The sequence below is a fragment of the Phalacrocorax carbo genome, chromosome 2 (assembly GCF_963921805.1).
Source record: "Phalacrocorax carbo chromosome 2, bPhaCar2.1, whole genome shotgun sequence".
NCBI lineage: Eukaryota > Metazoa > Chordata > Aves > Suliformes > Phalacrocoracidae > Phalacrocorax > Phalacrocorax carbo.
In genome coordinates, this window is record NC_087514.1 from 162,046,242 (window position 1) to 162,058,465 (window position 12,224).

Here is a 12,224-nt window from a genome sequence, read left to right on the forward strand (position 1 = left end):
GACATGGCCGTGATTAATATTTCCTAACAGGAAGACGTCATGTGTGCAGGCTTTCCTCTTCAGGGTTTGGGTCGAGGGTGACCAAGTTCAGGTTGTACACTGGCTCCTCACTTCCTCCGCCTCGGAGGTTACACCCCGGCGGCCGCTGCCTCCCCGCCAGCCCGGCAGCCGCCAGCCGCCCTCCCAGCAGCTGCAGTTGCCCATCGCTGAGCTTGAAACGGGTCCTGGTGCTGGTGAGGTCTCACCGCAGAACCCCAGAGTCCTGGAGAGTTTTGATATGATGAAACCAGGACATAATATCACCTTATCTATATATCAAGTCTGTGAGGTGAAGGGAGTGGGTCATTTCTCACCATCCTCCAGCTGAGTTTGGCATGAAACCCAGGGTATGAGGGAAGGGGATATCCTGGAAAACGCTTGGTAAAGTTGCCAGTGACCTCCAGGTTGCAACATTTTCTCACTTGCTTTTATTAGTTTTAATCAAAGTAAAGCCACTGTGAGATGGAGTCTCGTGAAGGGCAGAAATTATTTAGTGATTCAGTCAGGGGATGAACAGTTCTGACCCTGAACTGCCCATACTTGTGTGTGTATGAAAGAGAAGGGGGGTTTGGAACAAAACTTTCTGGCTCTTCTTTTTGAAGCAGCATTTTTTTTTAATTTTAAAATCCTCCTAAAAGCCCTACTACATAAGTAAGTGGAAGCTTACACAGAAGGATTAATAGCCCTCAACCAGTATCACTTTTCCTGTGTAGGTTGAAAGAAATATCTCAGTTTGACTCAACATGTATCTTGTTGTTCCATCTCCGAGCCTCCTTCCTCCAACAAATGAATTCAAGAGAGAGAGAAAGAAAAATAAATAAAAATCTGTTTAACCTGTGCCAGGTTGGTTTAGTTTTTAACACAGCTTTTTCACCTCTCCAGGAACATCCTCCTCTCCCCACGCAGCCGGAGCGGCACACAGTCCCTGCGCCCAGGAAAGCCCTCACTCCTTTGGCAAAGGCAGCTGGCAGCACTGGGCCGGAGCTGGTTTCCCTGGCTGGGCGCCATGTGAGTGCTGCTCCGGCAGGAGGAAATTCCCTGCTGACCAGCCATGGTGGTGATAAGTGGTCTGGCAGAGAGCAGCAGCCGCAGACCAAGCACAGGGAGCGGGGAACCCAGCGGGAAAGGACTGGAGGAGGATGCTGCGTGATACCCAGGGCAGCGAGATAAGAGGGTGAGCCAGCCAAGCTCTGGGTGTCAAGCTCCTTGCTGCCTGTTTTGTGCTTGCCCTGCAGCAGGAGAAGCGCTTTCCCTGGGGTTGAAAGCTTCCTGGTGCTTAGGGATGGATAAATCATGAGTATCTGGGCTTGGTGATAGGAATTTTTTTTCCGAGTTTTGCATGCACATCCCCAGCGTGGTTCTGAAAGGGCTCATCAGCTGTATCTGGCTGTGGATGCGTTGCTGGGTACTGTGGCAGCCCGTCTGGGAATAAAGGTACGGGGACATGGGAAAAGAAACCACCACTGAACCAACCCCGCTTGAGCAATTGCATGTCCAGCATCACCCTGCACCGGCCCCATGGCCCCGACTTGTCCCGTTTTGCGTTCAGGTAAAATGAACGCTTAGCTTTTATAACGCCTTGTGCAGTCGCAGTGAACTGCCACGGCTGCTCACAGGCTGCCTCTCTTGGTGCCAGGGCTCCTTCCCACCCCATGCATCTGAAACACAAGTTGAACAAGGAACTTGACTTGATCTCAAGTTGAGTTGTTTGGGTTGTTTTCCCTTGAAAGATGGCCATAAAAGTGGCAAATCAAAGACTTTGCTTCAGCCGCGCTCTGGTCTGTTCACCTACACTGGGAGCTGTGGGAGGGATGCGGCCATGCTTTATTTCATTTAAGGCCAATGCCTTGAATGCTATGGATCTGACTGTCTTCCAGCCTTGGGTGAGAGAGTCTGGCCATGAAGATGTGAGAGAAGGTGTCCTGTGGTTTCCTCATTGATGTGATACCAGCACAACTCCATCAGCTTCTGCGAAGCTGCTCCTGATTTAAGCTGATGCTGGAAGACAGTCAGCTCTACAGCATTTAAGGCCCTATATGCTGTACTGTTAGATACCCGCTGGGCAGTTATTTATGCATTTACTGAAACTTGCTTTCTTCATGCATTTCATTATGCTGTCAGTCCTTGACAGAGATAGGGACATCAACATCATAATACAGTGCTCTCCTAAATGTACAGGCACCCTGTACTTTTGAGAGACATGGAGAATATACCCTGTTTGCTGAGGAGCGCTGATACAAGTGTTAGATTCCCAACAAACAAGTGAAAATCATCAACCTGAGCAAGTAAGTGTTAAAATGCAGGCATGAAATGAGAATTGTGTAAGTGCCGTGTAGTTTCCCCCACTTACTAGCAGTGGTTAGCAGCAAGGAAAATATATATGACAAAAAACCCATGTTATCCAGGCAGCCGAATTCAAGTGAGGCATCTGCGTCCTCAATTAAACCAGCTAATAGTTAACTTCGGTGCCAGCAGAAACCCTCGCACCAGGCTTTGGAGGTGGGAGATACACGGGTGCTGTGTTTTTTGCTCCTTGACATTTCATAAGTCTTCTGTCTTAGCGCTGAAACATCTTAAGTGATGGGACTGTTGCAATTTCTCTTTCAAGGGTATCGTTCTCGCACAATAATTAAATCCCTGGCTTTCAAGCATAATTGCCGATGATAGTGCCTCCTAAGTTGCTCTTTATGCTTGACCATTCTGTCTCCTGGCAGAAAGGGCTTCCGGGAAAATAAAGAAGCCAGGGAAGAGCTGCAAGTGGCAGCAAAGGCAAGAAGCAGCAATACAAACTCCATCCCTCCCCCCGAGTAGGGACAACAACCGTCCCTAAACACCGAGGGGGCCCAAAATACATCGCAGTCCTGGATACCTAACAGGCCCTGAAGGAAATGGTAACTTACAGCACAGCTCCATCATTACCAGGCTCATTGGAAAATGGTCATTTTTCAGCGCTAGGACCTGTCTCCTGCTCCAGGTTGGTAATTGGTGGTGTTGGCGGTGAGCCAGGCAGCGCTCGCAGCTCTGTCTTGAGAGGACAAAAACCTCCATTACTTTATGCTCTCTAATTCTCCCAAGGTGTGCTGCTGTCTATCAATAGAGTCGCCATGAGGTAATAGAAATTACAAACCTCCCCAGACTTATTTGTCTGAAAGCGTTTCTTGTAAAAATAATTATGTGAGTCTCCGGAACCGTGCTACATGAGAATGGCAGAAGAGAAAGTTTGCAAATTAAAATGCAACAAAAGGCTCTTTATCGTAAACTACAAGGGAGACTGGGTGAGAGGGTTATTTCCCTTCCGTTGGGTTGGCTGGTGGCAGCTTTTAGAGGGAAAAAGCAATTTTTGTTGTCTGTTTGTCACTGTGCAGTGAAGCTGCTCTAGACCCAGATGTGGGTAGGGCGATGGGTTTGGCCAGGCCCTGCGCGGGGTTAGTTCCCTACCCTTGCCACGGTCTCTCCCTGTGACCTCTGGGAAGCCACTGCCCTGTCACTTTGGCGGCTCACGGTGGGGACGTCACACCTCCAGTCTTGCTTTGCCTGTCCGCGGGCTGGGGAAGGGGCTTTGCCTGCAGGCCCCCGCCAGCCCCTGCCCTCCTCACAAGAAGCGTCCTAAAGCCTTCGTCGCACCCTGTTCTTAACCAACAAAACACCATCCAGAGCAAACATATTTGCAGGGACGTGACAGATGAGCTCTGGAGGAAATACCTGAGCTGTCTGAAAAAGTTACTGCCCCCCTGCCTCTAGCAAAGGCCGATGAGTTCAGACTCCCGGCATCTCAGCACGAATCTATTTTGATGCAAAGTTTGAGCAAATGGGCTGGACTGTGTGAATGGGAACATCTGGGGCACCTCAGAGCTGCCCCCACCACTGCCTCCGGTGCAGGAGGGGGCTGGAGGCTCCTGGAGGGCTGCGGTGGCTCCTTAAGCCTCTGCAAGTGCTCATTTCAGAGCAGAGAAGCCAGGATCAAAAGCTATTGAAAATAACAATATGGCTAAAGCTTAATTTTTGCCTCTTAGGAAGGTTTTTGCAAGCCCACAATGCGGAGCAAGGGCATAGGTTCCCTCGGGCATCTTTTATGATACTGGAGCTAGATTGAAACAGCAGTAAAATACATGCAGAAATTATACATATACACGAATAGATGCATGTGCACCTCTATATATTTAACTCAATAGAATGAAAAAATGCTGCTCGCATGTCACCAAGAGCTGAAGCAGCCTTTGGTTGCTGCAGCGGCCATGGGTGACACTTCAGTGCTTTCTTCTCGGTGCCAGAGCTCCAGTTCATGGCACTTGTTTAAAAATGGAAGCTACCTAAAGGGCATCGGGTCTCCATTTGTGTGCTGGTTTTATCTGTGAGCTGTCGCTATCCTTCTGATACTTGTATGTTGCCCAGAGCCACTGGGTTTTAGCGTCAGATCCTGGCGGTGTGGAAGATTTGCTCTGAAAATGTGCGTGGAATTAGGTACAGAGAGTTAATTATTATTTGTCTTTGCTGGTGCTTTATGGGCTTGGTGACAGGTCACGGTCCTGAAGTGCTTGTGATCAATGTTGGGGCTTTCGAGCCAAATTCACATCTGCTGTAAAGCTGTTTAACTCCCAGCAAGGCCACTGACATAGCTGCCACGTCTGAGGGGCTCGGTGCTCCCCCAGTGTGACTGTGCCACCCTCATTGCTCTCTGGGGAGCAGGACCTGGCTCTTACCCCCAGTTCTATGAGTGGAAAGCTGAGGCCCCATGCTGGGGCCATCCTTTTGGAGAAGGATGAGCACAGGCACAATTTTTTGAGACTGAACCCAATGCCACCTGTCGCCAGGCTCCTCTGACATCAGTGCAGTGGGTGAGCTCCAAAAACAGGGACTCTGAATTACCCCATGCAGGAGCTTAGGTATTTCTACAGGAATCCTAAACCCTCACTGCAGGCACCTATTCAACACATGTAGTTAGGCAGGGCAAGCGCTGCCCCACAAGGTAGAAGCTGCATGGAAATAATACCACGTCATAGTTTATGGCAAAATACTGATCCTTTGGTAATTTCACTTCCAGCCAAAGCAGGTGACCTTTAAAACCAGTAGGCCTGACCCCAGAGGACCCAGGAGCATCCACCTCTCCTACCATTTGCAATGAGTGACCCACCTGGACTTTTCCTCTTTGCCTTCCTTGCAGATGCTGGCACCCCAATGCACTGCGCTTATCTCAAAATGCTTTTGAGCTCTGGCTCCTGTTCACGGAGCAGCCGGCTGCCGTGCTTTGAACGGTTACAGAGCCCTCAGCGACCTGCTGTGCAGGTCTGTGGGAGGTGATTCCTGCTGCAGAGGCAGCACGGGCTGCGGCTGTGCCCCCACTGTCTCAGCACCCTTCCGACCTCATGTGAGGTGCAAAGGGCAGATTGGGGTGCAGGCAGATCTCCTGCCTTGCTGGGGGCTGCTCTGTCAGCGCCATTACACTCCTCGCTATAAATAAATTTTAAAAAGGGATATTTTAATGAACCTCTATCATTGAGGGGTGGCAAACAGCATGGCGGTGGTGGCAGTGTGAATCAGGTCTGGTCCAGGGTGCAATGGTGTGCTGATCTGGCCTCATGTCCCTGCATGCCCTGCGTCAACCTGCTGCCCAGCCAAAAGCAAAAGCCCCACGAGGTGTCCTGCACCACTGGCAGCTGTGCCATGAGATGCAGCTGTGTCCCAAAACCACATTACCCCACATGTGTTAGCCCAGTAGGTGGCTTGCAGCACTGGCCAATTGCAAGAGAAATCTTTCTTTTCTGGGACGCTCGCCATCAGAAGTGCACGTCTCCTAAAGGGTCCGGTACTAACGGTCCTGGACGACAAAACCTGACTCTCACGGCACCCCATTAACTGTGCAAAGGTGTTAGGGACCCAGTCAGCCCCACAAAGTAACCCGTCCCCAACGTGGCAGGGAGGGTGATTTGGGCTTTGATGTATTGCGCCCCATCTGACGGTTATTTTCCCCCACCATCCCGTAGGATGGGGGTAAAACTGAGGAGCTGTATTTATGCTTCTGCCCCTTTACTCACAAATTTCCCCAAAGGCTAAAAATGAAAATGTAAGAGATAACTTACAGGTACACTTAATATAATGTACACACGGTGGTGACGTCTGTGGGTGGTGGAAAGCTCTGTAAGGCAACAGGATAAATGATTGACACCCCATTTAACAAGAGACAGAGAGAGAGAAAGGGAGATGAACAGTCCTGCTGGGGCCAAAATGTCCACAAACTCATAGGAAATAAGAGCATCTTGGCCAGGCCCAGCTTAAACACAACCATGCTGCAATTCAGAGAGGATTCAGGAAAGGCAATAAACCTGGGCGCTTTTGGTTTCCATTCTGGTTTTTGAGCTCCTAAACATTTGCACGTGCAAGCTTTTCTCCTCAATTGTGGCAGCTGCAGAAATGAGTTCTCTCCTCCAAACGAAAGCCAAGATTACCATGTAATGACTTGACCCCAGGAGACAGGCTTCTAAGAAAAGTACCAAAAATGTGGCAGTTCCCCTGCATCGGCCATACGCACATGCGTGTCCAGACATGGGATTTAGAGGAAGGCTTTGGTAAGCCGGCATTTGTTACACTCAGTCTGGAGGGCAATGAAAAGAGGAGGCTTTTTGTTTCAAAAAGCACCATTTCTTTTCATTTCAAAGTTAATCTACTCGAAACAACAGAAAGAAAAAGATGACAAGAATAGTATAAAAAAGGAGGTTGAGTTTAATTCAAAGTGTCAATGTTGCAGGAGGCCTGAAACAGCTATTTAGGACTCAGCTTCTCCCCACACGAGTGATTTTCTGTTTCATCCATTGACCTGAGGAATCTCTTCCCTGCCCAGCTCTGCCCACAGTGCAGTCGAGGTTGTATCATGCACACTGGAGAGCATCATAGCTCTAACTCCACAGAAAAACACTGCAGCGGAGAAACAGTTCCTGAAGTCAAGCATTATAATTTACTAACAGGTTTATTAAAATCTTATTAGAAGATTATTTTTAAAAGTCTGTTTTACACAGCCGTTGCCCTTCTGCTGCCGTCTAATCCTGGAAAATCTTGGTGAATGAGTCATTTGCACTTACTATCTATTACACCCTCTTATTATAAGCCCCAGTGTGTTTACGTTTGCTTCAAATAGTATCAATAGAGCCATAATAGTGCCATAAAATCTCATACACCTCCCCTTTTGGAGGCTCTTTTGCTGTTGGAAGAGAGGCGTCTCAGTGAGGTTTCATGGGGTGACTCTGGTGCGTAGGGGGACTCAGGGACCGTTTTGCCTGAAAATAGCCTGTAACTTCATTTCCCCCAGTGCTGATTCTTTTGAAGAGGCTCTTAATGCATGTCATTTGGGTTTGGTAGGTCAGAGACACGTCCCTGAGGGTACTTGCAAAGGACATTCCTGCTTCCTAAAGGCAAACTCAAGCACCAACTACTGTCATCCATGTGCTTGCATGTCATGACAAGGAGGACATCTGGCAACAGTGCATCAGGGCCACCTTGTTTGTTTACTTGGTTTTGATAGCTGAAGGCTGTTGAGTATTGAATGTGACTCCAAGGCCTAGGACCCTTGTACCTCTGCCTTGTTTGGCTTCAGGACACGATGTTCCTACTTCCATGCAACCATTAAAAAGAGGGTGAAGGAGAACCTGATACAAGGACATCAGTTGCTGGAGCAGTGTTGGGTAGCAGGAGGTGCAAACACTGTGATATAATAGAAAAAAGCATATTGGTAGGTGCAGAGTGTGGTTTGGTCACAGCTTTCATTCCCAGCAGAACCCTCTCCCTTTATGAGTTGATTAGTTTCACTACTGCTTTGGTGATGCAGCCACTGCACCACGTTCAAAGCCCCAGGCACACAGCAAACATTTCCCTTAGCCCATCATCCTCCTCCTCTTACCCACTGGGGGGACTGGTAGGGGACAGGGACATGCGAGGAAGCTGCCCTGTGTCCACATGGGCTCTCCCTGGTTGTGCAAGCCATGTTCTCTTGGCATCCTGGAGTGACCCTTTCCTCTGGGACAGTTTGCCAGGATCCAAAGGAAGAGATTTGCTCTAAATGTAACTACAGGAGGGGGGAAAAAAATGCATATTCAAGGTTTAAAATTGCACTTGCTGCAGGGGATGTTTGCATTGGCAGAATTGCCAGAACTGGCACAAATGATTCAAAACATTTTGTTAAACGAAATTGTCAGATGATGTCAGAGCTCAGGCTGCTTTAGCAAAACCAAAGAAAAAGGAAGGTTGAAACGAAAAAGAAGAAAAAAAAATTACACCATTTGACGGGAGGGATTAGGAGCTTAAAATTATATTTATAGGCTATCCAAATATTTGAAAGCTTGGAAATTCATGGTTTCAGTGCTTTAGCTTAGCTCTAGGGTCCTGCCAGCCTCTTAGTGTAAGTCACGCAACGCAGCCAGCTGGGCTGGACTCACTAAACTCGCAAAGCCTATTTTCTGTTATCCAGCCCTGACTCCCATTTCCCGCAGGCTGACAAACAAATCCCACTGCCTGTGTGTGCCTCAGTTTCCCCCATCTGTCAAATAAAGGCAATTCTGTCCCCTACCATGAAGTGCTTTGAGATTTGTCACCAAGAGCCAGGGAGCATTTTGGTCTCCTCTCTCCTGCGGTTCAGCATGATCCTGACAAAACAGCAGACTGATCATTCAAGGATCGACAGCAGCTCCTTGCATAACCTGTTTGTACACCACCCGTTTCCATTGGATGCGGAAAACCCATGGTTGAGGACAAGGCTGTTGAGATGCTGTTTTCTTTCATCCCTGTTGCACCTGCCTGTTTCTCCAGGGCTGTGCAATATAACCACGTCTGTGTCACGGCTCTACTAACCCACTTCATCTTTATTGATTAGTAGGTCATAATCCTCTTCTAGTGAAAACATAACCATGCCCATGGCTAGAGGATTCAGATATCACCGATGGGAAGATTACAACCTCTTAGTCTGAACGTGGAGAGTGAGACAGACTGTCAGAACAAGAGCACTTGTTAAGAGGAAAATCAATGGTAAACTATTTGGGGAGGAAAAAAAAATCCCAACTACCACAAACGCATTAAACACAGGCTTCAGTGCTCCAACTCTGTATAAGCCCAAATTAAATGCGACCATAATAAACTGTTTACTTTCCTTGGGTTTACCCAGTAGAAAGGAGATTCCAATTTGCTGTAACGCCTGTGACAGGACAAGTGTTGGGTCTAGTTTGTGGTAATATGGCTGCTGTTATTAAGTTTTGCTAGAAAATACTTCAATACTTTCCCCTCCTTTCTTTGGGAAAGTACAACAGCTAATTGTAAAACGCTAGTCAGTGCTGTAGCCTCGATTAGTTACATCCATGCTGAGGAGTCGTGGGGGCTCATAAGGGTTTGTGAGATGGGGAGTTGGTGGGTCCTGCCCTTTCTCTTCCCTTCCTTACCCCTGTTTTACCTTGCTAAAATGCTATGCTGGGACTGAAGCAACTTTCATGCAAATCTTAGTCACATCCTTCAGCCTAATGCCTTCTTGATGCCCCGGGCAGTGCTTTCCTTCTGTCCCTCACTATTCGCAAGCTTCCCCCCTGCAACAGGGACTGCTTGTTATTGCATAAACATCCAGCCTTGAGCATCAGGGAGGGATTGAAATCCTGTGCTCTGCAGGCAGCCCATGATGTACAGAGTACTCGTTTCACCCCTGTTTTTAAGGCAATGATGCTGCTGTGAGTTTCTGAGCAAGGGTGCATTTAAGCACGGGTGACCCTGCAGCTCTGCTCCCTCTCTGGAGCCAGGCTCGCTGTAACCAGCCACTTTTACCAGTCACCAGAGAGACACAGAGTTAACAATAAATAATGAAAAAGAACTAGATTTCCTTTGTTATGCAGCTCATTGAATGAGGTTTCCCACATCTGTAGAACTCACCACATCTTTTATGAGATTTGACTGTCAGCAAGATGTTATGAATCCCAGATGTTAAAATACGGATTTATTTATAACTCAGAGCTTATAATAGAGCACTCAGAAAGATTATATCCAGCCCCCCTCCTCAAAAGATCTTCCTGAAATAAAAGTCTTAGCTTTTATTATTTTTTAATTATTCTTGCTACGTGATTTATATTTGTTATTACCCCTTTAAATGCCCTTTAACTACCGTGGCTTTAGGACTGGTGTGCTTTGGGCTTTAAGGAGCACTGGACAAGGAGAGCTGAGCACTGACTGTCCCATCCCGACAGAGATTGCTGCTGTTCGGAGGCTGGAGGGCAAAGGGGGGGAGAGGGGGAAATTCATCCTCAAGAGTTCCTTGGCAAAGCTGTCAGCCGAAGGCACAGCCAGCTCCAGGCACCTGCGAAACTTGGAGCTGGAGGTGTTCGGTATCTATTGCAGCCCTGAGGAAATGCTCTGGTCAATAAAAAAGTGGTTCCTCACAGCTGGTGACCATTACGCTGAACACAGCGTTGGACATGCCGCAGCTGCTATTCTGCCGGAAGATGGAAATGTTTTTGGAACTGTGTTTGGAGCATTTGTTCCATTAATGCTTTCTCCCTCCCTCCTCCTGCCCCTTATTTTTCAAACTGCTGCAAGAAAAAACCTGCAAGTGAAAGAGGAGGGGGCCCTTCATGGGCAAAGGCTACCTTGAGGGTTGGGGTGCAAATATGCCTCTAAATTAATACTCCAGCAACACCTCCGGGTCCCAAAAGAAGCTTGCAGCGCTTGGAGCTGTGCACTTGCACGCAACAAGAGACACGCTCCGTCACAACTGTCCCACACTGTAAACAAAGAGGACAGGTCTGAAGGGAAGTATAAAGAGTCTCATTTTGCAGATGAGGAACAGAAAGTCAGTGATTTTACTCCAGTTCACACAAGAACCTGGCAGCAGCCTCAAGCATCGTGAGACAAGTGCTTGAGGCAGTGGTGGCTGAGAGCAGCCCTCCTTCCTGTCCCTCTGCAATGGCTCTCCCTGCTCCCTGCCACAGCAGCCTATGCTGTGGACCTCGTCCAGACTTGGGAAACCCTGCCTCTCTTCCCCTCCCTTTCTTTTTTCAAGCTAGATCATCTCTCGGGTCCGTGTAGGAGAATGGCTTCCGTGCAGATCGCAGAGACCATCTGGCCAAGTGTGACCATGCCACTAACCCCTTGGATGCCATCACCACAGCTCTTAAAGATGAACCCCCCCGCCCATACTGCAAAGCTGCAAGCCTGCAAATGTTCTCCGGCTCCTAGACCATGTCAAGCCCCTTCCAGCTCTCATGCGATGGTCTCGAGCCAGGTTAGTGCATTGGATCCCAAGCTCCTGTCGCCAGGGCCAGCAGGACACATGGGAAGTGCGCAGCCCACCAGCCCTGATGAGCTTAACTTTGCTCTTGTGCTTCACCAGGTCCATGTTGCACTAGAGAGGTGGTGGCTTTCTGCAGCCTTCCCTCTGGGACTGAGCAGTTTGGTATTTTAAAGGCAAAGCAGAAATGAGGATGCCCTGAGATCATACTTCAAGGTGGGCCTCCCACACCCTGAGATTTGCAGAGCTGGAAACCTGAACCTTATCTCCATCACACCAGCGACGAAGTGACGGAAAGCCAGGAAATTGGCTGTCTGTGCTGACACTACACAAATCTCACGGCGCTGCGAGGAGGAACAGCCAGTGGGTAACAGGGAAAGACTACCTGGGCTTGGCATTTCCTGGCTGCTGGGAGATGGTGTGGAGAGGACCAGAGCTCTGATGTAAATCAGCAGAGCTCCTCTGGTGCCTGAAGAGAAAAATCTTTGGAGGCGGTTTATGGGACACTCACCAGCTTGTAAATATTTTTTGGCGTATCAATTTGTGTGTCATGAGATTTAAAACCTTCATCACCCTAACGTTTTCCATCCCACAGAGAACTCTGATCTGAATATGATATGCGCTTGAGAAAGTTTGCCAGTAGTGTGGTGTTACAAAACTTGTGAAATGCCTCGCTTAACCACAATATTATGCGTTTTCCAAGCCACATACCTATCTATTACAAGGTCTTTCAGATAAAGTTATAGAGAGCCTGTGGGTCATGAGATCCTGACCTTGGTGTGTTTTTACTCCTTTCTTCTCATGAATTAACTCCTGAACTATTGACTCTCCATTGAATGGATAGCAGAGTTCAGCCACATTTTACAGGCAAGCCTTTCCATCCTGTATCTCAACAACTGCAAACCCCAAGGACGAGTAAATACTTCAGCCTCAGCCATAA

At 48.3% G+C, this 12,224-nt stretch overlaps 1 long non-coding RNA gene across 5 annotated transcripts in view; it reads left to right on the forward strand.

Annotated features, from left to right (window-relative positions):
* The window catches only part of LOC135312131 (uncharacterized), a 16,311-nt gene extending 4,307 nt beyond the window's left edge, over positions 1–12,004 (forward strand). For 2 of the 5 annotated variants that reach the window (XR_010371795.1, XR_010371799.1), the window contains exon 3: positions 922–1,900. This is a non-coding gene — a long non-coding RNA (uncharacterized LOC135312131). The other 3 variants (XR_010371796.1, XR_010371797.1, XR_010371798.1) reach the window with 3 other exon arrangements.
* The last annotated feature ends 220 nt before the right edge of the window (positions 12,005–12,224 follow it).